This window comes from Urocitellus parryii, unplaced genomic scaffold, assembly GCF_045843805.1.
Source record: "Urocitellus parryii isolate mUroPar1 unplaced genomic scaffold, mUroPar1.hap1 Scaffold_79, whole genome shotgun sequence".
Classification (NCBI taxonomy): Eukaryota; Metazoa; Chordata; class Mammalia; order Rodentia; family Sciuridae; genus Urocitellus; species Urocitellus parryii.
Window position 1 is genome coordinate 960,458 of NW_027554171.1, and position 11,339 is coordinate 971,796.

At 35.2% G+C, this 11,339-nt stretch overlaps 1 pseudogene; it reads left to right on the top strand.

The window, feature by feature from the left end:
* Positions 1–10,941, top strand: part of LOC144252976 (transport and Golgi organization protein 1 homolog) — a 32,865-nt pseudogene extending 21,924 nt beyond the window's left edge.
* The last annotated feature ends 398 nt before the right edge of the window (positions 10,942–11,339 follow it).

Sequence of the window (11,339 nt, forward strand, 5' to 3'; positions counted from 1 at the left end):
AATCCATTATCATTGTTGTTTGGTCTTATCCCTCCCCTAGTTCCTGTAGTCATTTCTCTGTTTTTTTAACAGTTGTATTGGGAAGTGCCTAGGTGTAGTTTTCCCCACCCCACCCACTTTTTCTCTTGCAGTTATGTTGCTTGGGACCATTAAACATTTCTTGAATTTTCGAGTCTTTTTCTAAATGTTGATTTTACCTCATTCTCTCTTCTGATTATAATAATGCATATTAGAATTTGATTTCCCATGCCTCCTACATTCTGGATTTACTTCTTCTGGATATTTTCTTCTGACCTATCTTAAAAGTGCTAGGATTTATTTTACTTCCCAAATCTGCTGCTAAAATCATTCATTGAGTTTAGGATTTTAAAAAGTTCAGGGTTTAAAATATTATTTTAGTTGTAGAGGGACATAATATTTTATTTTATTTTTTATAGGATTTTTTAAGAGAGAAAGAGAGAATTTTAATATTTATTTTTTAGTTTTTGGTGGACACAACATCTTTGTTTGTATGTGGTACTGAGGATTGAACCCGGGCTGCACGCATGCCAGGCGAGCGCACTACCGCTTGAGCCACATCCCCAGCCCAACACAATATTTTATTTATTTTATGTGGTGTTGAGGACTGATCCCAATGCCCCACACATGTGGGGCACGTGCTTCACCACTGAGCCACAACCCCAGTCCTATTTCAGTACTACAGCTCAAACCCAGGACATTGAGCCATGTGCTCTACTATTGAGCTACCTCCCCAGACTCCTTGCTCTTTCTCATAAGGGACTAGTGTCTTACTGCTTTCCAAGCTATCTTTAATCTCATCATTCTGCCTCTGCCTCTTGAGTATCTTCTACTGTAGGTAGGTCACCACACCCAACCTTTTCTTGGTTTTATAGTTTCTAATCCTTTGACAAAATTCATAATCTTTTTTTTTCCTCTTTTGTGGTGGTGGGTTTGAACTCAGAGTCTTGTGCATGCAAGGCAGCATTCTACCAACTAAGCTATATTCCCAGCCCTGAAATTCATAATCTTGACTTTACTTTTTTGACTGTATAAAGCACAGTGATTTTAAAACATGTGCAGATAACCCCATTAGGTGGTTTTCTTTTCTGTGGGATTTTTTCTCACAGAATTTTGTCTTATGGAGTGCCTGGTCAGTTTTGATTGGCTAACATTGTTGTGATAATTATAGATGAAATTTGAGGACTAAGATGAAGTTATCTTCTTATAGAAAAGTGTTGAGGTTACTTGAGTAAGATTGTCACTTTAAACTTAGTCAGCAATTAAGATAATTCAAAAATGACTTGTCTTTTCAATGTTTCAGTATTATTCCTTTTGGATTTTTTGCCTGTTCATCACTTAAGTGTGCAGTATTTTCTAATCTAAACTCAAAGGCTAGGGCTTTTATTAAGGGTCCCTTTATTTGTAGCCCCAAACACTTCTTTTTTTCTTCTAAGCCCAAGAATTGGATGAAGGCTTAGTTCAGACTCATTATATCTTTGTGTTATGTTCAATATGTGGGTAAACCTAGGAGAAAAGTACCTTAAAGTGCCAACCTTACTTGTAATTCTGAGATTCCTTTTTCTAATGGATCTTGGCCACATCCATATATCTCCACTGCCTTTTTAGCTTGGATCCCTTCAAACACAATTTTATATTCTTATAAAGATATTTTGATTTTTCTTAGTGCTCCTCAGACTAACTCTTTGATAATTGGAAACAAAATTCTCTCTGTCCTTCAAGATTTAGTTTTCTCCATATTCCTTCTTAAGCCAGTGGGGAAAATTATTATATTCCTTTAGGCATCATTTATACCTGAAACAGTGAACTCTTTTATTCTTTAGCATCTTACAAGGTAACTAGTATATTATAGCCACTCATAAAATACTTGCTGAAGAATTAAATGAGAAGCTATATAAGAATATATAATCCCCTTTTTCTATTTGGTATCAATAATCCTTTTTTACTATAGTTCTTCTGATTTATGGAAAATTAAGTTTCAAGTTAATTATCTTTTGAATTGGAACTATGGCTAAAGAGGGTAGTACAAGGATAGCAGAAAATAGTATTTTTTAAATCATTAAATGTGTCTACCTTTGTCTCAGTAGATGAACATCTTGAGTTTCATGATCAGAGTTAAAACTTGTCAGTAGATAATACTCTGATTGTAGGTCAGTTTGGCTTCTTTTTCTGGTTGACAGGCATTATCAAAACTCAGATTGGTCTTTTTGCTTAATTACAATTCTTTTGAAATAGATATCTAAAGTGTGAAAAATGTTCTGTGGTAAATTGCATAGCTAAAAGACATATTCTAGAAGATTTTTTCTTTGACTGACTATATCTTTATTATGGTACCAGTCTTGGATTGAGAAGAGTTCCCCCATGACAAAGATATACTTAATGTCCTACCCATGGCAGAAACGAGAAAAGAATTATCCCCTGCTTTATCCTAATATGTTTAATTATGTTAGGTTGATCAGTCCTGATCTTCCACATTGAAGTAACGTGAGTTTTTATTATCTTACACACAGGAGACTTGCCCTTGGGGCACATGTTGTTTTCACATTTATTTTATTTACTGGTAAGTAGAGAATTAAGAGGAGAAGTTAGAAAATGTAAGTGATTTGCCAGAGTTTGATTTACGAAATTGCAGGTTTGAATTTCTATTTTATGTGCCTAAGCATTTTATAGAATTGTGGGAAGTGATATTCACAAAGAAAAACTTTTGATTTGATAACTGGCTTTATTTTAGGAAACTGAGCCAAGAAGAATACGAGAGACTAGAAAAAGAGCAGCAGCTGTCAGCTGCAGATGAAAAGGTGGTTTCCGCTGTACAGGAAGTTAAAAATTACAAGTGAGTTCAGTTTCTAAAGGAGGGTGTCAGTGTCTAATGAACTAGTGTTAGCTTTCTTTTTAATCTTTTTTTACATTGTGTAGATAGAAGAAAATAGCTTGGAAGTATAAATAACGAGAGGATATGAATACATTCAATTCACACAGGAGAAAAAATAAATTTCAACTTAACAAATGAAAAATGTTAACAAAGATTTACTTATACCTAATGGGCAAGACCGTAGGGAACTTGGTCAATGCAAACAGTTCTGGGGGTTTTGTATGTTGTAGTAATTCTTTAAGAAATCAGTTTGCTGTGTGATGTATCAAGACCCACAAAAGTGTGGCATTTGATAGACCTTGGAAATCTTCTATGGATATAATTTGAAAAAAACAAAAAAAGTTTTAAGGAGGAAGATATTTCTAGCAGAATTACTTGAGAACACACTCATGAACAGTTAAGGAAACTATAATTTATCATTCAGAATCTCTAGCAATTAAATGATAAAGAAGTTATTAGTATTAGGTTTTTATTTAATTAATTAATTAATTTATTTATTTATTTATTTATTTTTGGTGCTTTACTACTAAGCTACATCCTTAGACCTTTTTTTTACTTTGAGCCAGGGTCTCAGTTGCATAGGTTCCCACGTAATTGCTGAGACTGACCTCGAACTTGTGATCCTCCTGCCTCAGCTTCCCAATCATTGGGATTACTGGCATGTGGCATTGCACCTGGCCTGTAGTATTAGTTTTGATCACACTGGATTCATATAACCATAGAAATGTTTTTCTTATGTATGATAACGTCTTTAAAAGTATAGCTGATGGAATAAAGGGAAAATGGTCAGAATGTTTCAAATGTTATTCAATTGTTGTAATTCTTAGGCGGAGAATTGAAGAGATGGAAAAAGAACTACAGAAAACTGAGCGCTCATTTAAAAACCAGGTAGTAATTAATACTGTCCTGTAGTTGCAGAATTCTTTGATATCTAATACAGACAATTATAGGCTATTATAATGAGTCCCTAAAAACATATTTTTTTAATGTGTTGTCTTTTTCAGATTGCTATGCATGAGAAGAAAGCTCATGATAATTGGGTAAGATTTTTTCCCCCTTTTCTTTATTTTGTGCATAGCCTACCGCAACTGAATTTGAATATTTTCTCTTTAATAGCTCAAAGCTCGTTCTGCAGAAAGAGCTATAGCTGAAGAGAAAAGGGAAGCTGCTGATTTGAGACAGAAGTATGTGATTTTGGTATCTTACTATATGTTTTATAGTGTTTTAAGGTTATCCTAGATATTATCTATGAAGGAATAGATTGCTGTTTCATAATTCAGCCCATTCTTTCTCAATATTCAAGACTATTGGAAATGACCCAAAAGATGGCAGTGCGGCAAGATGAACCCGTGATTGTAAAACCTATGCCGGGAAGACCAAATTTACAAAATCCTCCTCGGAGAGGTAGGGGGCACTTTGTAAAAGGAGCTATTTTATTTCTTGGTGCATAATGTATGTAAATTACTTTTTATTTCTGTGTGTAATGGTTATGAAATAATCTGAATGATTTGCTAAAGCGGGAGGTGAGGGTTGGTGTCAGGGAGAAGGCTGCCTTAAAGTAGTAGCACGGCATTGTTGTCTTTAGGTCCACTGAGCCATAATGGCTCTTTTGGTCCATCCCCCTTGAGTGGTGGTGAATGTTCCCCTCCACTGACAGCAGAGCCAGCTGGGAGACCTCCTTCTGCTACTCTTAATCGAAAAGATATGCCTAGAAACGGATTTGGTTAGCATTCACATGTTGCTTCAAGGTTTTGGTTTTTTTTTTCCCTTTTGAATATTTTAATGAAAACATATAATTTGGGCCTGTACAATATATAGAAGATAATTTCTTACTTTATCTTAGTGAATGTTTTCTGTAAAATCTGTTCTAGAATAGAAAACATTTTTTTTTTTCCTGGAGGTCTCTGTATTGTTTTTTTCTTTTAAATTTTACTCTGTGAAGTGTAAACCTTTATCTTTAAATTAAATCTCTATGGTGTTCCTTTCCCAAATATTATAAAAGTAGCCTTAAACTTTATGTAGCATACTTTATTTCCTACATGAAAATACTGAGTCTTATTTCCAATTCTAAATAGGACTGTAGTCTTGGTAAGATTGGAAGTCAGGTTATACAGACTAAAGAAAAGCCAGCCTACACATACTTCAAGTCTATAGCTTAAAGTTTAGGACCAATACTTATTAATCTGCTGTTCTATCAACCCAAGGCAGTTCTTTATTTTACTTAAGTCTCTTCATAAATTGTGATTTACGTATTGGGCAGCCCATTTTTTTTAAAAAAATATTTTTAATTGTAGATGGACATGATATCTTTATTTATTTTTTAAATGTGTGCTGAGAATCAAACCCAGTGCCTCACACATGCTAGGCAAACACTCTACAACTGAGGTATGACCCCAACCTCTGGGCAACCCATTTTTCATTTTGCTTTCTAGGTATTGTTGAATCCTGACCTGTCCACCAGTGGTTTATTTCTTCTGAAAAATACATACAAGGGCTCTGATCTTTCTTTCCCAAGGGTCAATGGATGGACCTTTACCTCGTACTGGTCTTCTGAGGCATCTGGGAAACCTGTTGCCTCTGGTAAAGGGACCAAGTAATTTCAAAGAATCTGTAATTGTGGATGGATGATTTTTATTCTTTTCATGTTAGAATAAGTCTGAATCCATTCTTTGATCTCTAACAGACCCAGGATGTGTTCCACCTCACATGAACAGCAGCTCCAGAAGTTCTTCTCCAGCTAAGGTTACGAATGAGGGCAAGGTAAGTTCTGTAGTTACTGTGAATCATGTGGTCATGCAGGAACATGTAGCTTTCCTACAGTACTTGCTCTTTGCTTTATCCTTCTTTGTGTTCTATTTGTACAATCCCATTTGTTTTTTAAAAAGCAAACTGTTCCCCAAGAACCTGAGACCCCCTCAGTCTCCACCATTACTTCTTTGACTGAGCATCCAGTTGGATGCTTAGAGGTTGAGAACTGAATTGGGTTTTATTCTGTGCATTTCTGGGAAGGATATTCAGAGCATGACACTGATCTTGTTTGCTGTAAACTGCATGCAATATTGAGCTTACTTTTCTCCTTAACTTGGGAATGTTGCTTAAGTGTGTACAACTGTAATGAACTACAGAATGTGAAAAGTTATCACTCTAACTTTATATGGTGTTTTGTGTTGAATGTTCTAAGGCAAAGTAAATTCATTATAAATTATATAATTCATATATTTTTTTTATTTTTTTGGAAGAATGTTATTTAAGAATTCCTCCATTTGTGCAAACCCTATTTTGAGTGATTTGAATTAGATTGGTATCAGATTTTCTGAAATTGAAATACTGTTTCAATGAAACAATGATCATCTAAAATGACCTCTTGAGCCAGTCCCAAGAAATGGTCTCATTTGTTCACATAAGTGTATTCTCTTGTAACTGTGTTGCTATTATATCTGGTAGGTCTTCTGCAGCTCTATAACAAAATAAATTTTAATTGTTTAGTTTCAAACCCACTACTCATAGGAAATGATAAATCAATATCTCAAATGGTGTACAGTAAATGAATGTAAATATTAAAGCTTTGTCTTCCTAATTTGTGTATATAGCACTGTGATGGAAAATACTTCTCAAGTTCCAGTGTATATATATTCCAGGAATATACATCTCTAGAGAAATCTAAGGGCACCTTAGATAAGACCCCAAATCCCTTTGTAGTAGAAGATTTAAAAGAGAGAAAAGACCCATTGTTAGAGAGGAGTAGAGGTGGGAAAAGCATGGCTTGGAGGCAAACCTGGGATTGAGTTCCTTTAATATGCAGTGTGGCCTTCAACAAATTATGATATTCCATTTGCTTTTGTTCCCTCTTATTTAAAATAAGACAGTCTACTTAAAGATCTCAGAGGTTGAATAATATATGAAAGACTTACTGAAGATACTCTGAATAGTAGCTATTATTACATGGGTAGAGAATGGATTTTTCATTTTATTCTGTTCATTCTTAATATGGAAGTAATGAGCTATTGTGATGAAAGGGAAGTGATGGGGAGGGGGGGGACTCCCTTTGAAATAGATTGTAGTGAATACAGCATGACATACTGGTCAGAAATCACCTCTGTTAATAACCTCTGCCAGTCCTCTTGCCTTTCCCTTTCCTGTGCAGATATAATCAGTAACAAACTGCTCCCTCTTGTGGCATCCTTCCAACTTCTGTAAGCTGTCGGTGGGAATACACAGGAGGGGTGGGTAGTTTTGTTGCACTGATGGTGTTCTCTGGACAGGTGCCTGTTTTGGGTTTTAGCTTTTATCGGTGTTGGTACTTTGTCTTAATACATAGGAATTTTAAAACTTTTAACTGCTTTCAAATCTTAAATTGCAGGTTCATATGGCTATGAAAGGGCCCCCTCCTTTCTCAGGGGTACCCTTCATGGGACCCCCGATGGGACGGCCTCCACCACCTCCCATTTGGTATGGACCGCCACGTCAGCTTGGTGGGCCTTTTGGGCCTCGGCCAATTCCTCCACCGTTTGGTATGATGATCTGAACAGTAGTGATTGACTTATAAATCACATTCATCTTTCATTTCTATTGCTTGCTAAAACAGTTGGTTGCTATCTCAGGTCTTAACAATGGAAGGATAAAGCTGAGTACATTTTAACTTTTCCTCCAGTTTTCTGGGACATATGGGACACTACATAATCTTATACTGAGATAGGCAATAGCTATCTCTCATAGACAAGGATAAGGGGCTATATACAGAAAAGCCAGAAATATTACTTCTGCAGATGTTTGTTGAAAATCTGTTGATATGCACTGCAATAGATGGAAAGGTGGATGAGACACATGCCATAACTTAAAATTTTGTCACAGATATGAAAATCCTATAACATAAAGTTTGTAATCACCCATAATGGAAGCATAAGCAGTAGGTTATAGAATATAGAAAAGTCAAACCCTCCTTACCTTGAGAAAAGTCAGAGGGAAGTGTTAAAGAGGAGGATTTAACAGTGACCTAATAAATATTGCTGATTTAATTAGGTGGCTTTGGAAGGCCTTTTTCAGGAGGGCATGCACCTTGATTCTGATGGCATGTGTAAAGTCCATGCTGAAATACTTCATGAATTTTTAATGGATACAGTAATTATAGTGGAATTTCCTTTTATCAATATTTCTTTGATGTAGTGAAGTTCTTATTTCATGATCTATCATCTTGTCATGGTAATATAGTACTTCCAAATATAAATGGAGCTCTTGTGAGATAGAAATAATTCTGCAATTATATAGTAGGGAAAGAAAAAAGACAAGCCTGGAGCTAGGTAGAGCCATGTTTAAATCCTTAATATGTTGCTTCATGGCTGGTTGGTCAAAGGCTATAACTAAACTTGTTCCATCTCAGTTTGCCTCATCTGGCAAGTCAGGATGTTCACCAGTTGATGTTCTAGGCTTGGGAGAAATTAAAGACTATATTAACATACTTGAAATCACCCTAGTTCAGAAATTTCTGGGTATTTACATAACTTCCTTTTTATTTTCCAGGTCCTGGTATGTGTCCACCAATAGGCTTCAGAGAATATGCACCAGGTGTTCCACCTGGAAAATGGGATTTGCCTTTTGACCCTCGTGATTTTTTTCCAGGACCCGCACCAGCACCATTTAGACCTTTAGGCTCATTTGGCCCAAGAGAGTACTTCATTCCTGGTGCCCCATTACCACCTCCAACTCATGGTCCCCAAGACTATGGGCCACCACCTGCTGCAAAAGACTTAATGCCTTCAGGCTTTAAAGATGAACCTCCACCTACACCTAATTCTCAGATTAGTGAGGGCTGTTCACAGGCCTTAAAACAGGGCCCATAAAATTAACCTTTGACACTTAGTCAGAAAATGGACTATAAACTATTCATCAAGTTAAAGGATTATTGGCTTCAAAATATAAAAGTTTATTTTAAATGGTTTATGTTTTTAGAATGAAGCTGCCTTGGTGCAGTATACATTTTGAGCCAAAATATTTTCCCCCTAAATATCCCCCACTTAAGCTAGAGTATCCTTCCAATTTTAAAATGTGCAATAAGGAATACATTTGTTTTAGTTAATGTAGCATATACAATTGCTAAATGATTTAGAGTGTCATAATTATGGACATTTCCTGTGGAAATGCTTTAAGAACATGTATTTCCATTATCCTATTTTTAGTGTATTCCAGTTGATAACAGAGAAATGGTGTTTTATAAGCTTGATTTTTTTTTCTCTTTCAATATCTGGTCGCAGAGACTGCTACACTAAAAATTTTTACTCAAAGATCATAAACTTCATTTTCCTTCTTGCTGAAGTTCTTTGTTGTAATAGTTCATAAAAAATGTTTATTAATATTTCCCAAGTGTCTGTTGATTCATTGGATCGTCATGAGACTTTGTGCCATTGGGGAAGCATGTCAACTCACTCTCAGAACTGAAGATGGTGACTTGTCAGCATATTCCCTGTTGCTCACTGTTAAGGAGGCTGGACCTTGGTCAACTGTGGACTTCTACAAAGGATTTCTTTTACTTGTGAGAAGTCTTGTGGCTCTATTTTTGTAGCACATTCATGTACTTTTTTCTAACCACTGTCCATGTGAGAATGGTTTTCTGAGAATGAGTTTACATTGGTAGCAAGAGTTGTTTGACCTGAAGTTCTACTGCTTTTGCCATTATTGCATTATAACAGTAAAATATAAGGTGGTATGTTGTGTCTATAAAAAATTAGGAAATTTCTTTTTAAAAATGTACACAACACACTCTTCTCTTTCCCATACCTTGCCACTGATTTTCAAGGAATATGATAAAAAAAATTAGAAAAGTATAATCCTCTAAGAATGAATGAAACTCTAAGGCTTATAATGTCTTTAATCAGCAACTATGGGCTGAATTAAATTCTTTTTTTTGATAGATACTCAAATATATTTTATTTAAAAATCAATTAAAGCAAGTCCTGAATCTGTAACTACTGTCTTTAAAACAATGTTTCTAAGAACTAGCTCTCCAGAACTGTAATTTTAATTACGGCAATTTTAACAGTACATTTTAAAGAGGTTTAAGATTTAAATAAAATTATAAAAGCCTGGTACTTTTGCTTACTGCTAGACCAGATTCTTCCATTCTTTTAAATTCTAGAAAGTAATAGGATTGTTGAAACCTAGAACATAACATATCATTGTTCTTTTTATGTCCCCTAAGTATTCTCAAAATAGGGGCAAAAGCTTCAGTGTGAAACAAAATCTCTGTGAAACAAAATCTCTAAACTACTGAAGATAACTCAGAATCAAAAAGAATTTGAGTCCTTTAGGAAGAATTCAATCTACATAACCTCCATTTAATAGTAGAAGCAGCAGCTGTGTGTAAGAGGAAAACCATATAATAGCTTATGCCATTTTTAACCATGTAAAATAAAATTTAAGTCACAAACACATTTTGAATGTATCTTTCAACCTCTACAGGACACAAGGCAATGCTGAAGTTACTATAACTCCTAATTTTAAAATAGCATTTAAATAAAGGTGATGTCAGCTAGGAAGATAGATTTTCAAGGAAAGGCAGATTTATTATTTTATTCAAAGCAACAGTAGTTTTCCCTCTAAAGCCTTTTTTGTATTTATTCTATTAGTAAGTTATAATGTGTTCTATGTAGTTTATCTGAGCAGTTCTGAACCCACCCATAGTTGCCTCTCCTTACATCCATCTGATTGTACCACTTCTGTAGCAAAGCCCAAGGTAGCTGCCCACGTACAGGTTGTGTAGAGAATACTGTCCCTTGATTCAATTATACTTTTGTATCAAAAGTTTTAGAAGTCCTCTCCAGCAAATTGTGTTTGAATTTAGTTACTAAAATCATTTCATTTGTGAAGCAGTAGTGTTTCAACCTGAAAGTATTACTGCTATAGTTGTAATTATTGTCCAGTGACTCATCCCCTCCCACACTAGAAAGTAAATTTAAACAACTAATTTGTGAGATACAGATTGCTTTGTGTTAATTGCTTCAAGATAAAATCACCTTTTTTGGGGGGGGAGGTTTGGTCATTCATATCTTAATTAAAGCTAAGCTGATGACAATGTTCAATTTAAGTTTGTTTAATGCTGATGAAACAGACATTCATACAAAGCATCCTTTTTTTCCATATAATCCCATTCTTTGGTGGCAGCTGGGGTTGTGGCTCAGTGGTAGAGTACTTGCCTAGCACAGGCAAGGCCCTGGGTTTAATCCTCAGCGCCACATAAATAAATAGAGGTTAAAAAAGCATTCTTATGTGAAGGATGCTAAATGTTTCTTCATATAAATTATCACTTTGAGGGGCTGGGGTTGCATGTGAGGCACTGGGTTTGATCCTCAGCACCACATATAAATATAAAGGTACTGTGTCCATTTACAACCAAAAAAAAAAGGTTTTTTTTAAATTATCACTTTGATATACATGTTTTATAGTATGAGAAAACAGA